Source organism: Ranitomeya variabilis, chromosome 7 (genome assembly GCF_051348905.1).
Source record: "Ranitomeya variabilis isolate aRanVar5 chromosome 7, aRanVar5.hap1, whole genome shotgun sequence".
NCBI classification, from domain to species: Eukaryota; Metazoa; Chordata; class Amphibia; order Anura; family Dendrobatidae; genus Ranitomeya; species Ranitomeya variabilis.
This window is the reverse complement of record NC_135238.1, coordinates 171,879,358-171,900,725: the sequence shown is the minus strand read 5'-3', so window position 1 is coordinate 171,900,725 and position 21,368 is coordinate 171,879,358.

Genomic DNA, 21,368 nt, shown 5'->3' with positions numbered 1-21,368 from the left:
CTGCGGTGCTCCCCCAACTAATTTCCTTGAACCAATCTGGGTTTGTAAAGGGAAGAGAGGGGAAGGACAACACTTACAAAATTTTACACTTGATACAATTTGCTAAATGGAAAAAATTACCATTGGCACTGATGGGTATTGATGCTGAGAAGGCGTTCGACAGGGTCGACTGGGTGTTCTTACAAGAAACATTGTCACGATTCGGCTTCCCCTTATCAGTAATTGCAGCCATCATGGGAATGTACTCTTGCCCCTCAGCGAGAATCAAACTAAATGGTTCTTTGACAGACTCATTTCAAATACACAATGGCACGAGGCAGGGCTGCCCCTTGTCCCCGCTACTTTTTGTATTGTCGATCGAGCCGCTGATACAAGCCATCCAACAATGCACTGAAATAACAGGCCTACAGATTCAGAGAGCCCACTACAAAACTGTAGCGTTTGCAGACGACCTCTTGTTAATAATCACTAGACCCTTAAGGACTATCCCAGCCATACTTGCAATTTTTGAAAAGTTTAGTAAACTATCAAATTTCAAAATAAACGAAACAAAGTCGGAATTCTTAAATTTAGGCCTCCCCATACATGTAGTAAATACGCTTAAACAAATGTACTCATTCCCTTGGCAAAAAGAAAGCCTTAAATACTTAGGTATACAATTAAGTGCGTCAGAAAAGGACCTATTTGAGCTTAATTTCAACCGGCTATTAAAGAACACAACAAAAACCCTTCACTCCTGGAAGGACGTACATTTGTCGTGGGTGGGTAGAAAAAATATACTAAAGTGCATAATTTTGCCAAAATTTCTTTATATATTTAACATGCTTCCAATTCACGTCCCTTCCTCCTTCCTCTCTAAGGTGCACTCACTCTTTCTAAGTTATATTTGGCAAAAAAATAAGCCACGAATCAACTCGAAAACACTAACACTTCCAAGGGAGATGGGAGGGATGAACGCTCCGGACATAGTTAAATATTATCATGCGGCACACATCTCTAGAACAGTGCATTGGATCAGAGCTACTGAAAACAAACAATGGCTGAATATAGAACAGGAGATGTCGCCTCATCCTCTACGCTCCATATTATTAGGACAAAACGATGTTCTGTACCCGACAAAAATACAAAACATCCATACCTCCGCCACAATTAAAGTATGGGGGAAATATTGTCATAATTTAGCTCCTCCTATCTCTCCTCTGGCAGCACTTACGGACTTACTAGAATCTCTTCCAAAGCAAGCTTCACAAATCTCATTGGAGCACATACTGGAAGATGGTGCCCTTTTATCGTTAGAAAAATTACACAAGATTTCAGGTCTCTCAGGCCTCACATTTCTGCAACACAGAAAACTTTCTCATATAATCAATCAATATGCCCGCCAGGCCGATCTTAATAGATCATTAACCGCTTACGAAAGATTATGTGCTGGAATGAGACCCCCTACCAAAATTTTGTCAGTTATATATCAATCATTAATTAAAATTGACACAACGTTGAAACGCGCCTACTTAGCCAGTTGGGAGAGAGATCTGGGTTGCTCCTTTTCTGACTCACAAATCAAGCATATTTATAGGAACTCACATGGTCACTCAAAATGTGTGAGAATCCAAGAAAATTCTTTTAAACTACTCACCAGATGGTATAGGACGCCCAAACAAATCCAAAAATGGTATCCTACTACTTCTACAAACTGTTGGAGATGCGAGGTGGAGGAAGGGAATTATCTACACATATGGTGGTCCTGCTCGGCATTAGCCCCCCTCTGGAAAGATGTTAACTCATTATTATGCAAACTGCTGCATAAACGCATTATGTGTAAACCAGAGAGTGTATTCTTCCACTTCCCAATTGTGACAGGCGACAAAACAACTGACAAACTAGCCCAATTTATTATAGCAGCGGGGAAATCTTTGATTCCTCAACATTGGAACTCCAAAACAATACCCACTAATACCCAATTGCTTCTCAAAATAGAACAATTATATCATATTGAAGAATTGGCTGCCAAAGTCAACCATAATCTTGACAAATTTAACTGTGTCTGGAAACCTTGGATTCTATACAGAACGCAACAACCATTTATATCTGGAATAACCGGAAAAACATCATAAACCTTCTCGTGGATATCACGGGTGCCGAAATTTTTCCCCCCCCTCACCCCCCCCCCCCCTCTCCCATCCCTACTCTTAACTCTAATTTTCACTTCTTTTCTTCTTCTTCTTTCCCCTAGCTTATATATAGGTGATTTCTCTTTAACTCAGAAATGTTATCAATGTGTATCAAGAATGCGGTTTATTCTAATATTCTCATTTATTATTATGGAGTTACATGAATGCATATACTCACTAGACACTGTCGTTCAAAGGTGGAGAACCGGTGATATTCTGCAATTTTATTTTATATGCCAAAATTACCTTTTATTGTTGGACATTTATTGTTCTGTTTGTATAAATATGCTCTTCAATAAAAAGAACGTTGAAAGAAAAGAAAGTTCTCAGCCGTTTATAGTCATCAAAGAGAGTGCGAGGAACCAGCAGTCAGGAGGGCATCAAGCAAAATGGACAAATTTTATCACTTAATCCAGTGCTTCCTTAAAATAGTAACTTCTTTACTTCAGAATGATAAATATTCACACAGGAAGATAAAAGCCAGGGATGAAAACCTACATGTTTAGAATTATTACAGTTCTTACTTATGGCGTGAATTAAGCAGGAAAAAAGCATACTTCAAAAGAAATTAATAATTGCAAAACTAAACCTCCTTGCTTTTTATCTAGACTTGTCATTTGATTGAAACACATGTAGGCATCAGAGAGAAAAGTATGATACAAATTAGTAGTGAAAAATATTTCTGATCACTTGTTAATACAACACATTTTATTAACCTTTTCTTATATGATAGTTGAAATAATCTTTTTTCAGTCAACACATTAGGTCATTTTTGTAGTTCACGCTACAGAGCGTTCTGGCATCCAATCCTAAGATCCATAAGAGCTCGCTGGCTAGAACCTCTTTTTATCTGTCTATGTGGATATTTATCATTATGAAATTAAAAAAAATTACCATTTAAAGTAGCATTGGGCTGTACGATTTTATTTATTTAAATTCTTCACTTGGGCTCTTCCCCTTACTTTGCATTTTATTTATGTGTGCTAACCTTTTATATTTTACATCTCTTAGTTTGTATAATTATTTAGGCATGTGATTCAGGCTGGAATAAGATAGATATATAAATATATATATGTTTATATATATATATATATATATATATACCGTATTTTCCGGCATATAAGACGACTGGGCGTATAAGACGACCCCCCAACTTTTCCAGTTAAAATATAAAATCTTCTTAAAAGTCGGGGGTCTTCTTATACGCCGTATGTCGTCTTATAGGGCTGGTGACTAATGTGCCTTTTGGGGGGGGGAGTGGTCCTGATGACGAAGAGGGGGCATCTCACAGGAAAGTGAGTGGAGTATCCCCCATTACCTCATTGTAGCTGCAGTGTGGGGTGCTGGGGAGCGGCGGCGGCCACCGCCCCACAGCACAGCACCCATGCGGCACAAAGAGGAGCAGCAGCTGCCGCCTCTCCCCAGCACAGAGACCCCATGCTGCAGCTACAATGAGGTAAGGGGGTATACTCCACTCACACTTTCCTGTGAGACGCCCCCTCTTCGTCATCGGGACCACTCTCCCCCACCCACCATATACACATTGGTGTCTGCACTCGGCGTACAAGACGGCACCCGGCGTATAAGACGACCCCCGACTTTTAAGAAGATTTTCAGGGGTTAAAAAGTAGTCTTATACGCCAGAAAATACAGTATATATATATATACTGCTCAAAAAAACTAAAGGGAACACTTAAACAACAGAATATAACTCCAAGTAAATCAAACTTCTGTGAAATCAAACTGTCCACTTAGAAAGCAACACTGTTTAAACAATTAATTTCACATGCTGTTGTGTAAATGGAATAGACAACAGATGGAAATTATTGGCAATTATCAAGACACACTCAATAAAGGAGTGGTTCTGCAGGTGGGGACCACAGGCCACATCTCAGTACCAATGTTTTCTGGCTGATGTTTTGGTCACTTTTGAATGTTGGTTGTGCTTTCACACTTATGGTAGCATGAGACCAACTCTACAACACAAGTGGCTCAGGTAGTGCAGCTCATCTAGAAAAGCATGGCATGTCTTGAGGCATTTCCACTGAAGTTGGATCAGCCTGTAACTTCATTTTCCACTTTGATTTTGAGCATAATTTCAACTCCAGACCTCTATGGGATATTAGTTGTGATTTACGTTGATCATTTTTAGGTTTTATTGTTCTCAACACATTCCACTATGTAATGAATAAAGATTTACAACTGGAATATTTAATTCGGTGATATCTAGGATGTGGAATTTTAGTGTTCCCTTTATTTTTTTGAGCAGTATATACTCGAGTGACCTTCGAGTATTTATGGCTGCTCAGAGATTTAGTTTTAATCATGGCAGCTGAATAATTTACAGCTACTAGCCTGCTTGATTACATCTGGGGATTCCATAGCAACCTGGCAACCCCCACATGTACTCAGCCTGGCTAGTAGCTGTAAATCATTCAGCTGCCGCCATGAAAACTAAATCTACGAGCAGTCACAAATACTCTGAGGTCACCCAAGCGTGCAATGAGTACCCGAGCAATGAGTACACTCGCTCATCACTACTCCTGATGATTGCCAGTAGCATGGTTGCGCCACTGGCTGGAACTCTGAGTTCTCCCAAGGCAGCAAGCAGAGACAGATGCCACTGCAGCATCAGAGGAACTCATGGACATTGAAGTTGTCCCAAACCAGTGATCTGGAAAGTGTCAGAGCAGGGCTTATTAAGGAGCTTTCATATTGCGTTCCGGCACCCAACGAGGCCAACGAACGGGTGCTGGAATGCAATGTACCCTAAGCTATAAAGCCAAAAGCTTGCAAACGCTGCACTTCTTGCCTTGGAAATCAGCCACCTCTGCTAGACTGCTAACTGCAATCTGTAAACTATAGAATAAAAAATCCCTCTACTCTTGAGAAGGCGAGAGGTTTTTTAAGAGGTTATTCGCAAAGTTAGGCTAGTTTCACATTAGCGTTTAAATCCGCAGCGTTTGAAATGCATCCGCAAGTGGTGGAAAAAACGCATATAAACGCGTACAAACGCGGCGTTTTTTAGACGCATGCGGATAAAAAAACGCTGCGTTTGTATGCGTTTTTTCCTACGTTGTATGCGTTTTTTCCTGCGTTTGCATTTTTGGTGTGCATGATGAGAAATTTCACAAGAGAAAAATCAAGATAATCAGACACCGCCAATGGGACTACAGAGGGCGTGTATTTTGGAATCTCTATATGTAGACCCTAGGGCTACTGAAATCTTAACAGTTTGCTACTGTATCCTGTGTCATGATGGATCTTCGCATGGAGAACTTTTATTTCAACCTTGATTTAAGCATCAAGCTGTTTCTTGCCTGTGCTTTTGCTTGGGAGCAAGACAGAAATCGCGAAAGATGTCGAAGGAGACAACTTAGGCGTTTTTGGAGACACCCCATTATCGAACTACGTGAGAGCCGTGGAGCCTATCACACGCTGTATGCCGAGCTTAATGCCAACCCGGAGAAATTCCAGGAATACACAAGGATGTCGCAAGACTCATTCCGGGATTTGCTTGCTCGTGTCCAAGGAGCCATACGGCGACAGGACACCCAGCTCCGTAGAGCAATTCCACGGGAGGAACGTCTGCTGGTTACATTAAGGTACGTTCCAAATCTAAACCAATGACAGTCCAAATTTTTTGTTTTCTGACATGTATTTTTGGAGTATTTTCCTTTCTTTCTTTAGTGTAACCACACCATAAATAGAATAGATTGTAATGTTTTTTGGGTTTGTTTTTCTTACAGATTTCTGGCACCTGGAGAGAGTTTATCATCCCTCCTCTTCCAATACCGGCTTGGAATATCCACCCTGTCCGGAATAGTTGCGGACACCTGTCGGGCTTTGTGGAATGTACTCCGGGATGAGTTTATACCCCTACCCACCGTCGACATGTGGCGTGAAATTGCGGAAAAATTCTGGAGTGTTTGTGATTTCCCCAACTGTTTAGGAGCGGTGGATGGAAAGCACATCCGCATTATCAAACCTGCCAGAACAGGATCGGAGTATTTCAACTATAAAAAATATTTTTCTGTTGTGCTCATGGCAATAGCTGATGCCAACTGTCGCTTCATCGCCATGGACATTGCAGCTTTTGGCCGTGGCAACGATTCCCAGACTTTCAAGAACTCGGATATGGGCCGCCGTGTGTATGGCAAAAATTTCAATTTCCCCCCGCCACAACCTCTCCCCAACACTCAAGGTCCACCGATGCCATTTGTTATGGTTGGGGATGAGGCCTTTCAGATGTGTGAAAACCTACTAAAGCCCTATTCCAGTCGGGACTTGAACCACGCTAAAAGGATCTTTAACTACAGACTGACCAGGGCCTGAAGAACAGTAGAGTGTACCTTTGGCATTCTGGTCGCTAAATGGCACATTCTTGCATCAGCCATAAATCTAAAAGTGGAAACAGTCGACGAGGTGGTCAAAGCCTGTGTGGTTCTGCATAATTATATAATGGCTAAGGAGCAACCCTACATTGAACTGGATGAACCAGTTGCACACCCACTGCCCGATTTCCAGCATCACCCGCTGCGGTTAACTGCAGCAGTTGGTCACATGTGGGACCAATTTGCTGCCTTTTTTGATTCAGATATTGGACGTATATCATGGCAGGACAATGTTGTGTAAATTTCCTGTTGTAATTCGATCTGTACCAGTAATTTTCTGATATGAAAATAATATTTCTCATTAATAAACTTTAGTTTTGGTTGTGTTGACCATGTCGCCTATGTATTTCCTCTACAAACCAAGGCTGTCCTAAAACTAGCAGTATTTGGTCTGTATTTAATATCAGTTTTTATAATCTAAAACCAGGAGTGGGTGATAAAGGCAGAGGTGCTAGTTATTATGTTAATATAATAATTTACCTCTAATTGTTCCACTTCTTTTTTTGGCTTACAAATACTTATATAAAACACTGGCCACATACAGCTAGTGTTATGGCAGCCATGTTGCTTTATTGGTAAGCTTGTTGACGTCATTGCGTCCTGATTCTGTTCTGCTGTATCCATTGGACAAAAACTGAAGAGACAATGACTGTCACACTATCTATACTCATCAAGTCAGGTGTCAGAAATAATGAATTCAATATGCACATATAACAGCCTCATGAATTCACTATTTCTGACACCTGTGCAGGTGAGCATAGATATACAGTGTGTGACCACCATTGTCCCCTCAATTTGTGTGTAATAGATTATGTATAAAGAAGAGAAAATGGCGGTTATACAAGGAAGTTCTCTACTCACCAGGTCAGGTGTCATAACTAATGAGTTTATTGACACCTGACCTGTTCAGTAGAGGTCTGCACTGTATTTCCACCATTTCCTCTTCAGACTGCCACACTAGTCACAGACAAAAAGAGATTATGGAGATACATGTAATATTTTTTGGCCCACCTCATATCTGTATACTAAAGACACACAAAGCTGCAGTCTTTTTTTTTAACTACTGGAGATATGATGTGGGCCAAAAAGTAAGTGTGTGGCGAAGTTTCTTAGTTGGCGCACGGTGTGTGTTGCCGGCGGCGGAAGACACAATAAACCAAACATAATTGTGGCAAATCAAATATTTTTTTTATTTTTTAACAGCCAAAAAATGTATTTACTGCGCCGGCTTGGGGTAGAGTGATGAAAACGGGGGGTGTGAAGCACTGAGGCCTGGCTAACCGTGGACGACGCAGAGGTGGCAGGAGAAGGGACAATGAAACTAGAAGGGTCTGGAAGTTCGGGGATGGGGCTTGACACATGAGAGGCTTGAGACGCACTGGAAGGGTGAGACAAACCTGACATTACAGACACATTGGGAGGTGAAGAAGGAGGAATGCTAAGAGTCCTCTGGTTTTTTTTGTGTTTTTTTTGGTTTGCCTGGTTGTGGGAGGTCTTGGGGGGCTCATATGGCGTGGCGTGGTGGTGGGTGACCTGTCAGGGTCCGGCTGCACTGTGTCAGAATCCATAGTGCTCGTAGATCGTGCAGCCATGCCAGAGTCCATAGTGCTCGTAGATCGTGCAGCCATGCCAGAGTCCATAGTGCTCATAGAGCATGCAGCCATGCCAGAGTCCATAGTGCTCGTAGAGCATGCAGCCATGCCAGAGTCCATAGTGCTCATAGAGCGTGCAGCCATGCCAGGGTCCTGCTGCATCGTGGTGGTGGCGGTACGGAAGGCCATGCCAGGGTCCTGCTGCATCGTGGTTGTGGCGGTACGGAAGGCCATGCCAGAGTCCTGCTGCATCGTGGTGGTGGCGGTACGGAAGGCCATGCCAGGGTCCTGCTGGATCGTGGTGGTGGCGGTACGGGAGGCCATGCCAGGGTCCTGCTGCATCGTGGTGGTGGCGGTACAGAAGGCCATGGCAGGGTCCTGCTGCATCGTGGTGGTGGCGGTACGGAAGGCCATGCCAGGGTCCTGCTGCATCGTGGTGTCAGTGGAGGAGGTCCAAGCAGGAGCAGCGGATGTCATGGTGGTGGCGGTGAGATGTCCATCTGCACTCGGCATGGTGGTAGTGCTATAGTGGTGTCCGGCTGTGGAAGGAATTGAGGTGGCCGTGCAGTGGGATGCAGCAGAGGTCGACATTGAGGTCAATCGTGACAGTGAAGGCACAGGCGGATATGCCGCCACTGTCTGCTGGAAATACCGACTCTGCTGCATAGCCTGCACGTAAGCAGCATTGCAGGCCTGCATGACACTCAGCTGGAGATCAGGAGTAAGGTGTTCCGACATGCCCTGCTCAATTTGGTTAAAAAAATGATGCGCTGGCCTCTGGAGGTAGGCTTTCACTTGATCAAGGCTTTTGCTGACCTCCTGGATACGTGCATTCAAGAGGCTATGTGAAACATCCATTCGGTCACCCAAATGTTGTGAACTCTATTTTTGGGCTCCCTCTAGTGGTCACAAGCGGTACTGTGTAGTGTTGTCTTTCTGCAGGTTGCAGCATCAGCTGGTTCGTTATCCTTGGTTGGTTTCCTATTTTAGCTCACCTGGATACTCAGTTCCTTGCCTGCTATCAATGTATTCATGGCTCTTCAGATTCCTTGTGTCTACCTTGCTCCCAGTCTCTCCAAGACAAGCTAAGTTTTTGTTTGATCATTTTTTGATTATCAGTGTTCATTATGTTTTTAGTCCAGCTCGCTAAAATGTGATTTCCTCGCTTGCTGGTTGCTCTAGGGGACTGAGTTTCTCCCCCCACACCGTTAGTTGGTGTGGGGGTTCTTGAAATCTCAGAGTGGATATTTTGTAAGGGTTTTTTACTGACCGCATAGATTCCCTTTTCTATTTTCTGCTATCTAGTATTAGTGGGCCTCATTTGCTGAATCTGCTTTCACCCCTGTGTATGTGCCTTCCTCTTACCTCACCGTTATTATCTGTTGGGGGCTTCTATATCTTTGGGGATTATTTCTCTGGAGGCAAGAGAGGTCTTTCTTTCTCTCTAGGGGTAGTTAGTTCCTCAGGCTGGCTCGTGACGTCTAGGATTTTTAGGCACGTTCACCGGCTACTTCTAGTGTGTTTGGATAGGTTCAGATTTGCGGTCAGTCCAGTTTGCCACCTCCCTAGAGCTTGTCCTACGTTTGTTACTTAGCTGGAGTAGTTTGTGATCCTCAACCACTAAGGATCATAACAGTATAGCAGGCCAAAAAGTGTTTAATGCATCGCAGAAGTGGGATAAAAAGAAGACCTGAGTACATTTTTTTTTTTCCCTCCCGCTTTTCCTGTGCTGCAGTCTGTTTAGCTTCTTTCATCCCCTTGAACTCTGGGTGGTTTTGAGCTCAGCTGCAGACATGAATGTTCAGACTCTGACTTCTAGTGTGGATCATCTTACTGCACGGGTGCAAAGTATTCAGGATTTTGTTATTCGTAGCCCTATGTCAGAACCAAAGATACCCATTCCTAAGTTGTTTTCTGGAGATAGATCTAGGTTTCAAAATTTTAAGAATAATTGTAAGTTATTTCTATCTCTGAGACCTCATTCCTCTGGTGATTCCGCTCAGCAAGTTAAAATTGTTATCTCCTTGTTGCGTGGCGACCCTCAAAATTGGGCTTTCTCTCTGGCGCCAGGAGATCCTGCTTTGCTTAATGTAGATGCATTTTTTTCTGGCTCTTGGACTGCTTTATGAGGAGCCTAATCTTGAGAATCAGGCAGAAAAAGCGTTGCTGGCTATCTCTCAAGGTCAGGATGAAGCAGAGGTGTATTGTCAAAAATTTCAGAAATGGTGGTCGGTGCTTACTCAATGAAATGAGTGTGCCCTGGCTGCAAATTTCAGAGAAGGTCTTTCTGAGGCCGTTAAGAATGTTATGGTGGGGTTTCCCATCCCTACAAGTCTGAGTGATTCTATGGCTTTAGCCATTCAGGTTGATCGGCGTTTGCGGGAGCGCAAATCTGCTCATCCTTTGGCGGTATTTTCTGGACAGAGACCTGAGTCTATGCAATGTGACCGAACTCTGACCAGAATTGAGCGACAAAGTCATAGACGTCAAAATGGGTTGTGCTTTTACTGTGGTGATTCTACTCATGTTATCTCAGCATGCTCTAAACGCTTAAAAAAAATCGCTAAACCTGTCACCATTGGTACTATACAGCCTAAATTTATTTTGTCTGTTACTTTGATTTGTTCTTTGTCGTCCTACCCGGTTATGGCTTTTGTGGATTCGGGTGCTGCCCTGAATCTGATGGATTTGTCGTTTGCCAGGCGCTGTGGTTTTGTCCTGGAGCCTTTGGAATTTCCTATTCCTCTGAGGGGAATTGATGCTACGCCATTGGCTGAGAATAAGCCTCAGTATTGGACGCAAATGACCATGTGCATGACTCCCGTACATCAGGAGGTGATTCGCTTTCTCGTTCTGCATAATTTGCATGATGTTGTCGTTTTGGGTCTGCCATGGCTGCAAGCTCATAATCCAGTTTTAGATTGGAAAGCTATGTCTGTGTCAAGTTGGGGTTGTCAGGGAATTCATGGCGATACTCCGTTGGTGTCTATTGCTTCTTCCACTCCTTCTGAGGTCCCTGAGTTTTTGTCTGACTACCAGGATGTATTTGATGAGCCCAGGTCCAGTGCCCTGCCCCCTCATAGGGATTGTGACTGTGCTATAAATTTAATTCCTGGTAGTAAATTCCCTAAGGGACGACTTTTTAATTTGTCTATACCAGAGCATGCCGCGATGCGGAGTTATATAAAGGAGTCTTTGGAGAAGGGACATATTCACCCATCCTCTTCCCCTCTTGGTGCAGGATTTTTTTTTGTGGCCAAGAAGGACGGTTCTTTGAGACCTTGTATAGATTATCGTCTTCTGAATAAAATTACAGTCAAATTTCAGTATCCTTTGCCACTATTGTCTGATTTGTTTGCTCGGATTAAGGGTGCCAGTTGGTTCACCAAGATAGATCTCCGTGGTGCGTATAACCTTGTGCGCATTAAGCAGGGAGATGAATGGAAAACAGCATTTAATACGCCCGAAGGCTATTTTGAGTACTTAGTGATGCCTTTTGGACTCTCTAATGCTCCTTCTGTGTTTCAGTCCTTCATGCATGACATCTTCCGAGAATATCTGGATAAATTTATGATTGTTTATTTGGATGACATTTTGGTCTTTTCTGATGATTGGGAGTCTCATGTGAAGCAGGTCAGGATGGTGTTTCAGGTCCTGCGTGCTAATGCTTTATTTGTGAAGGGCTCAAAATGCCTCTTCGGAGTACAGAAGGTCTCCTTTTTGGGTTTTATTTTTTCTCCTTCTACTGTGGAGATGGACCCAGTCAAGGTCCAGGCTATTCATGACTGGACTCAGCCCACGTCTGTTAAGAGTTTTCAGAAGTTCTTGGGTTTTGCTAATTTTTACCGTCGTTTCATCGATAATTTTTCTAGCGTGGTTAAACTTTTGACGGATTTGACCAAGAAGGGTTCTGATGTGACTAATTGGTCTCCTGCGGCCGTAGAGGCCTTTCGGGAGCTGAAGCACCGGTTTTCTTCAGCTCCAGTCTTATGTCAGCCAGATGTCTCTCTTCCCTTCCAGGTCGAGGTTGATGCTTCTGAGATTGGAGCAGGGGCTGTCTTGTCGCAGAGAAGCTCTGATGGCTCTGTGATGAAGCCATGTGCTTTCTTTTCAAGAAAGTTTTCGCCTGCCGAGCGGAATTATGATGTTGGTAATCGGGAGTTGTTGGCTATGAAGTGGGCATTTGAGGAGTGGCGACATTGGCTCGAAGGAGCTAAACATCGCGCGGTGGTCTTGACTGATCACAAAAATCTGATTTACCTTGAATCTGCCAAGCGCCTGAATCCTAGACAGGCTCGTTGGTCGTTGTTTTTCTCCCGTTTCAACTTCGTGGTCTCATACCTGCCTGGTCCGAAGAACGTGAAAGCTGATGCACTTTCTAGGAGTTTTGTGCCTGACTCTCCGGGAGTTTCTGAGCCGGCTGGTATTCTCAGAGAGGGAGTGATTTTATCTGCCATTTCCCCAGATTTGTGACGAGTGCTGCAGAAATTTCAGGCGGATAGACCTGACTGTTGTCCACCAGAGAGACTGTTTGTCCCGGATAGATGGACCAGCAAAGTTATTTCCGAGGTTCATTCTTCGGTGTTGGCGGGTCATCCTGGGATTTTTGGTACCAGAGATTTGGTGGCTAGGTCCTTCTGGTGGCCTTCCTTGTCACGGGATGTGCGTTCCTTTGTGCAGTCTTGTGGGATTTGTGCTCGGGCTAAGCCTTGCTGTTCTCGTGCCAGCGGTTTGCTTTTGCCTTTGCCTGTTCCGAAAAGGCCTTGGACGCACATTTCCATGGATTTTATTTTGGATCTTCCAGTGTTATGACCCCAATGGCAGAGGGTCTCTGCAATAAATACCAAGTCTGCAAACACAAAAAAACCAGCTCATAGGGCAGTGGTAACTGGGCTGACCGTATATCTAATCCTAGCACCACAAATAGCAGCAGCCGGGGAACGTGCCTACGTTGGTTCTAGACATCTCGCGCCAGCCGGAGAACTAACTAACCCTAGAAGGGAAAAGATAGACCTTTCTTGCCTCCAGATAAAAGACCCCAAAAGTTGGATACAAGCCCCCAACAAATAATAACGGTGAGGTAAGAAGAAAAGACAAACGTAAGAATGAACTAGGTATTTAGCAAAGATAGGCCCACTGACTAATAGCAGAATATAGTAAGATGACTTATACGGTCAGCAAAAACCCTATCAAAAATATCCACGCTGGATATTCAAGAACCCCCGAACCGTCTAACGGCCCGGGGGGAGAATACCAGCCCCCTAGAGCTTCCAGCAAAATCAGGAATCACATTTAGTACAAGCTGGACAAAAAATAAGAGCAATACAAATAACCAAAAAACAAGGAAGCAGGACTTAGCTTAATTTTGCATGAACCAGGACCAGCAGACAGGAGCAAACAGAAAGGACTGATTACAACGATGCCAGGCACCAGACTAAGAATTCAGGAAGTTCATATAGCAACACCCCTGGACTAACGACCCAGGTGGGTGCCAAACTAGGGAAAGACAAACTCAGAGTCATACCACTAGTGACCACAAGAGGGAGCCAAAAAAGTCTAATTCACAACAGTACCCCCCCTTTAAGGAGGGGTCATCGAACCCTCACCAAGACCACCAGGGCGATCAGGATGAGCAGCGTGAAAGGCACAAACTAAATCGGCCGCATGCACATCAGAGGCAACCACCCAGGAATTATCCTCCTGACCATAGCCCTTCCACTTGACCAGATACTGAAGCCTCCGTCTGGAGAGACGAGAATCCAAGATTTTCTCCACCACGTACTCCAACTCGCCCTCAACCAACACCGGAGCAGGAGGCTCAACAGAGGGAACCACAGGTACAACGTACCGCCGCAACAAAGACCTATGGAACACATTGTGAATGGCAAATGACACCGGAAGATCCAAGCGAAAGGACACAGGATTAAGGATTTCCAATATCTTGTAAGGACCGATGAAGCGAGGCTTGAATTTAGGAGAGGAGACCTTCATAGGAACAAATCGAGAAGACAGCCATACCAAATCCCCAACACGAAGTCGGGGACCCACACCGCGGCGGCGGTTGGCAAAACCCTGAGCCTTCTCCTGTGACAACTTCAAGTTGTCCACCACATGATTCCAAATCTGCTGCAACCTATCTACCACAGAATCTACCCCAGGACAGTCAGAAGGCTCCACATGTCCCGAGGAAAAACGAGGATGGAAACCAGAGTTGCAGAAAAATGGCGAGACCAAAGTAGCGGAACTAGCCCGATTATTAAGGGCAAACTCAGCCAACGGCAAGAAGGTGACCCAATCATCCTGATCCGCAGAAACAAAACACCTCAAATAAGCCTCCAAAGTTTGATTAGTTTGCTCCGTCTGTCCATTAGTCTGAGGATGAAAGGCAGACGAAAACGACAAATCAATGCCCATCTTAGCACAAAAGGATCGCCAGAACCTGGAAACAAACTGGGATCCTCTGTCAGACACGATATTCTCAGGAATGCCGTGTAAACGAACCACATTCTGAAAGAACAAAGGAACCAGATCGGAAGAGGAAGGCAGCTTAGGCAAAGATACCAAATGGACCATCTTGGAAAAGCGATCACATACCACCCAGATGACAGACATGCCCTGAGACACCGGAAGATCTGAAATGAAATCCATGGAAATGTGTGTCCAAGGCCTCTTCGGGACAGGCAAGGGCAAGAGCAACCCGCTGGCACGAGAACAGCAAGGCTTAGCTCGAGCACAAGTCCCACAGGACTGCACAAATGACCGCACATCCCGCGACAAGGAAGGCCACCAAAAGGACCTAGCCACCAAATCTCTGGTGCCAAAAATTCCCGGATGCCCTGCCAACACCGAGGAATGAACATCGGAAATGACTCTGCTGGTCCATTTAACAGGAACAAACAGTCTGTCAGGTGGACAAGAGTCAGGTCTACCAGCCTGAAATCTCTGCAACACACGTTGCAAATCCGGAGAAATGGCTGACAAGATTACTCCTTCTTTAAGAATACCAACTGGTTCTGCGACTCCAGGAGAGTCAGGCACAAAGCTCCTTGAAAGAGCATCAGCCTTCACATTCTTTGAACCTGGTAAATACAAGACCACAAAGTCAAAATGGGAGAAAAACAATGACCAACGGGCCTGTCTAGGATTCAGGCGTTTAGCAGACTCGAGATACATCAGATTTTTGTGATCAGTCAAGACCACCACACGATGCTTAGCACCCTCGAGCCAATGACGCCACTCCTCAAATGCCCACTTCATGGCCAGCAACTCCCGATTGCCAACATCATAATTCCGCTCAGCAGGCGAAAACTTCCTAGAGAAAAAAGCACATGGTCTCATTACAGAGCAACCAGGGCCTCTCTGCGACAAAACGGCCCCTGCCCCAATCTCAGAAACATCCACTTCAACCTGAAAGGGAAGTGAGACATCAGGCTGGCACAAAACAGGCGCTGAAGTAAACTGGCGCTTCAACTGTTGGAAAGCCTCCACGGCTGCAGGAGCCCAGTTAGCAACATCAGAACCTTTCTTGGTCATATCCGTCAAAGGTTTAACAACGCTAGAAAAATTAGCGATAAAACGACGGTAGAAGTTAGCAAAGCCCAAGAACTTCTGAAGACTCTTAACTGACGTGGTAGACATTACTGGTATAAATACAAAAATTATTAAAATATGAAGATACTGGTGCACAATACAACTGCCCTTCTAGGTGATACACCCCTAATAAATCCTAAACATCCCACTTCGTTAACGCCCACTTGGCTAAATACCAACTAGTTGTAAAAAAGCAAAGGAATTAGAACATTTACAATTACCCAAAATATCACTTGTAACAGTATAGGGGTGGTTTACTATGCTATTTGTCCTTGCAAAAAGATCTATGTGGGACTAACCTCGAGACAGTTAAAGATTCGAGTGAGGGAGCATTATAGGGACATCATTAATGCTAAGGAAACTGAGGACATAACTAGCCTGAAACCAGTACCTAGGCATTTCAAACAGGTTCATAACTGTGATGGTGGACTCCTAAAGGTGATAGGGATTGATAAAGTGCGTATAGACCAGAGGGGTGGGAACTGGAGAAAAGATTTAGCCCAATTGGAGGCGAAATGGATTTCAAAAATAGACTCAGTACAACCTAGAGGTCTAAATGAGGTCCTAAGTTTTGCCCCTTTCCTCTGATGTTTGTTCTTCTCATATGTTGGGTTTTTCATTGCTGTTTTTTTATTTGTTTTTAATTCTGTTTTTTTATTACTTTTATATTTTCTCTAGTATCTGTTATTCATGGTGTGCTTTTCTCTAAGGGTACCTTTACACAGTGCAATTTTGATCGCTACGACGGCACGATTCGTGACGTTGCAGCGTCGTATGATTATCGCGCCAGCGTCGTAGACTGCGGTCACACGTTGCAATACACAGCGCTGGAGCGATAATTTCATGACGTATTTGCGATGTAGAAGCCGTTGGTCACTGTGCGCACATCGTATACAACCTGTGTCACACGATGCAATCGTGCCGCCACAGCGGGACACTAGACGACGAAAGAAAGTTTCAAACGATCTGCTACGACGTACGATTCTCAGCGGGGATCCGGATCGCAGTAGCGTGTCAGACACAACGATATCGTAAATGCATCGCTGGAACGTCACAAATCGTGCCGTCGTAGCGATCAAAATTGCACTGTGTAAAGGTACCCTTACCCATGATGACGTCAGTGTCTCCAGTAACCCTGATTAACATCTAGCAACCAGGCTTGGAAAAGAGTCATGTGCATACGAGGCCCTGGTTGGAATGGACTTAATGTAATAATGAACTGTCCAGATGCTGCACTGGCTGAAGTACTAAATATCTATTTGAACTGTCATTATGTTTGCTCAGTTGAAGTCCTATATGATCTTATGAGTCTTCTTATTGTATAATATATGTTAAACACTTCTATATTGGCCCTTTGATTTTTAGTTATTTTTGTATGTACATGTTTTTATCTGTATTAGTTCACTATGTCTGCTGTAAATTATGGGCAGTATCATCTTGTGCACTTTTGGAGATCAGGTAAATATAAGTATCTGAGTAAAATCCCAGGTAGCGATATACTCATTTCCCCCACTTTATGTATATGTATATTGATATTAAACCACACTAGATCAGGATTCACTTTAGTTATTTTCTGTCACTCATCCAATATTTTATAGTAGTTTTTTATATAGATTTGTAGGCACTTTTTTTATATACTGTACTAATCACTAATCGGTAATATGGATAACTGCCATACTTATTTATTTACTTATTATATGTAGGGCCGGACTCTGTTATTCTGTGGTACTTCAAAAAGACATATGAGTAATCATAGGCAGTCCTTTCTTTATCATTGTGATGCTATTTAGGTAACTGAGGGAAAAACATCAACTTAAATACATACGATGTAGGCTGTAGAGTAGCGAACACTGATAAGTTCAGGCTTTCTGCAGCGGTGAGCGCTTCGGCTGACTTCCGGGTATGGGTAGCCCTGGAGACGCGTCTGTATTGCCGCTGGCTCCGCCCCTCTGTCCTGACGCGTCGGACGGAGGTGTGCGCGGCCGGCGTCACATGACGCTGACAAGGGCCTACGTCATGCCCGACACGTGGGCGGAAGCGCCGCACAAACCACTGCCACCACTGATTCATGGATGGATAAAAGCACGCCAGATTAGTCCACACATTAGGTAAACCCCCCAGGAAGAAGCAGGAACGCGAAACGCGCGTCGGGGACCCAGACTGCTCCACTAGGTCGTATACCCTTTTCCTTAAGTCTATTTTAGCTGATCTCCCACTGTCCACTTTTTGCTACTGTGCAATATATTTAAGCCGGATAGACCTGCTTTAATTAAGTGAGTACTTTTGCAGATGTGCCCTTTATATTGTATTCAAATCGGTGTAAATTAATGCATGTTTGTTATGCCTGTGAGGCTATTGAGGTAATGTGTACCCATATTATTAGACTATACATTGCATCTAAATCCGTTATGGATTAAGCACCTGCACTGGGCACTTTATAATTGAGTATTAAAGGGTAGTATTATGTTTTTTACTTAATCTATTTTTCATACACAGGGCTGGGGGTGATTTTATCTGCCTCCTCCATGCTATGTAGGCTTGTATAAGCCACTGCGTATATGGACAAATCCTTGAATTATTAACGGCTTTTTTACAACTAGTTGGTATTTAGCCAAGTGGGCGTTAACGAAGTGGGATGTTTAGGATTTATTAGGAGTGTATCACCTAGAAGGGCAGTTGTATTGTGCACCAGTATCTTCATATTTTAATAATTTTTGTATTTATACCAGTAATGTCTATCATTAATAAAGTGTTTGAATTTTATCTGGCGTTTTGCTTCCGATTTTTTCTGATTGGTTCATACTTGTTGTGGGAAGTGCCACAGAGTAAGCCTTGTTATATATAGGTGATCTTAACTGACTTGGGTTGAGTCCAATCATGAATAGCTCGGACCTTGACTGGGTCCATCTCCACCGCAGAAGGGGAGAAAATAAAATCCAAAAAGGGAACCTTCTGTACTCCAAAGAGACACTTTGAGCCCTTAACAAACAAAGCATTCTCACGCAAAACCTGAAACACCATCCTGACCTGCTCTACATGCGAGTCCTAATCATCAGAAAAAACCAGAATATCATCCAGATAAACAATCATAAATTTATCCAGATACTTCCGGAAAATATCATGCATAAAGGACTGAAACACTGAAGGAGCATTAGAGAGCCCAAAAGGCATCACCAAGTACTCAAAATGACCTTCGGGCGTATTAAACGCGGTTTTCCATTCATCTCCTCGCTTAATGCGCACAAGGTTGTACGCACCACGAAGATCTATCTTGGTGAACCACTTGGCACCCTTAATCCGGGCAAACAAGTCCGACAACAGAGGCAAAGGATACTGAAATTTAACAGTTATTTTATTCAGAAGCCGATAGTCAATACAAGGTCTCAAAGATCCGTCCTTCTTGGCCACAAAAAAGAATCCCGCACCAAGAGGGGAAGAGGATGGACGGATATGCCCCTTCTCCAGAGATTCCTTGATATACGAACGCATTGCGGTATGCTCAGGTACAGACAGATTAAATAATCTTCCCTTAGGAAATTTACTACCCGGAATCAAATCTATAGCGCAGTCACAGTCCCTATGAGGAGGAAGAGCACTGGACCTGGACTCGCTGAATACATCCTGATAATCAGACAAATACTCAGGAACTTCCGAAGGAGTAGAGGAAGCAATAGACACCGGTGGGGAATCACCATGAACTCCCTGACAGCCCCAACTTGACACAGACATTGCCTTCCAATCCAAGACTGGATTATGGGTCTGTAACCATGGCAGACCCAAAACGACCAAATCATGCATTTTATGCAGAACAAGAAAACGAATCACCTCCCGATGTTCAGGAGTCATGCACATGGTTACCTGTGTCCAAAACTGCGGTTTATTTTCCGCCAATGGCGTAGCATCAATACCTCTAAGAGGGATAGGATTTACCAATGGCTCAAGAACAAAACCACAGCGCTTGGCAAATGACAGATCCATAAGACTCAGGGCAGCACCTGAATCCACAAACGCCATAACAGGGTAGGAAGACAATGAGCAAATTAAAGTCACAGACAAAATAAATTTAGGTTGCAAATTACCAATGGGGACAGGGCTAACAACCCTTGTAAGGCGTTTAGAGCATGCTGATATAACATGTGTAGAATCACCACAGTAAAAACACAACCCATTCTGCCGTCTATGATTTTTCCGTTCATTTCTAGTCTGAATTCTATCACATTGCATTAAATCAGGTGTTTGTTCAGACAACACCACCAGAGGATTAGCAGTTTTGCGCTCCCGCAAACGCAGGTGAATTTGAATAGCCAGCGCCATGGAATCATTCAGAATTGTAGGAATGGAGAAACCCACCATCACATTCTTAATGGCTTCAGAAAGGTTATTTCTGAAATTTGCGGCCAGAGCACACTCATTCCACTGAGTAAGCATGGACCATTTCCGAAATTTTTGGCAATACACTTCAGCTTCATCCTGGCCCTGAGAAATAGCCAGCAAGGCTTTTTCTGCCTGAATTTCAAGATTGGGTTCCTCGTAAAGCAATCCGAGCGCCAGAAAAAACGCATCAATATTCGCCAATGCCGGATCTCCTGGCGCTAGCGAGAAAGCCCAATCCTGAGGGTCGCCCCGCAAGAAAGAGATAACAATTTTAACTTGCTGAGCTGAGTCTCCAGACGAACGGGGTCTCAGAGAAAGAAACAATTTACAATTATTCCTGAAATTCCTAAACTTAAATCGATCTCCAGAGAACAGTTCAGGAATAGGTATTTTAGGTTCAGACATAGGACTACTGGTAACAAAATCTTGTATGCCCTGCACACGAGCAGCAAGCTGATCCACACTTGTAATCAGAGTCTGGACATTCATGTCTGCAGCAAGCTTAAGCCACTCAGAGGTAAAGGGGAGGAAGAAAGAGAGGAAAAAAAAAACTCAGAGTTTCCTTTCTTATTATCCCACTTCTGCAATGCATTAAACATTCAACTTTGGCCTGGCATACTGTTATGACCCCAATGGCAGAGGGTCTCTGCAATAAATACCAAGTCTGCAAACACAAAAAAACCAGCTCATAGGGCAGTGGTAACTGGGCTGACCGTATATCTAATCCTAGCACCACAAATAGCAGCAGCCGGGGAACGTGCCTATGTTGGTTCTAGACGTCTCACGCCAGCCGGAGAACTAACTAACCCTAGAAGGGAAAAGATAGACCTTTCTTGCCTCCAGAGAAAAGACCCCAAAAGTTGGATACAAGCCCCCAACAAATAATAACGGTGAGGTAAGAAGAAAAGACAAACGTAAGAATGAACTAGGTATTTAGCAAAGAGAGGCCCACTGACTAATAGCAGAATATAGTAAGATGACTTATACGGTCAGCAAAAATCCTATAAAAAATATCCACGCTGGATATTCAAGAACCCCCGAACCGTCTAACGGCCTGGGGGGAGAATACCAGCCCCCTAGAGCTTCCAGCAAAATCAGGAATCACATTTAGTACACGCTGGACAAAAAATAAGAGCAATACAAATAACCAAAAAACAAGGAAGCAGGACTTAGCTTAATTTTGCATGAACCAGGACCAGCAGACAGGAGCAAACAGAAAGGACTGATTACAACGATGCCAGGCACCA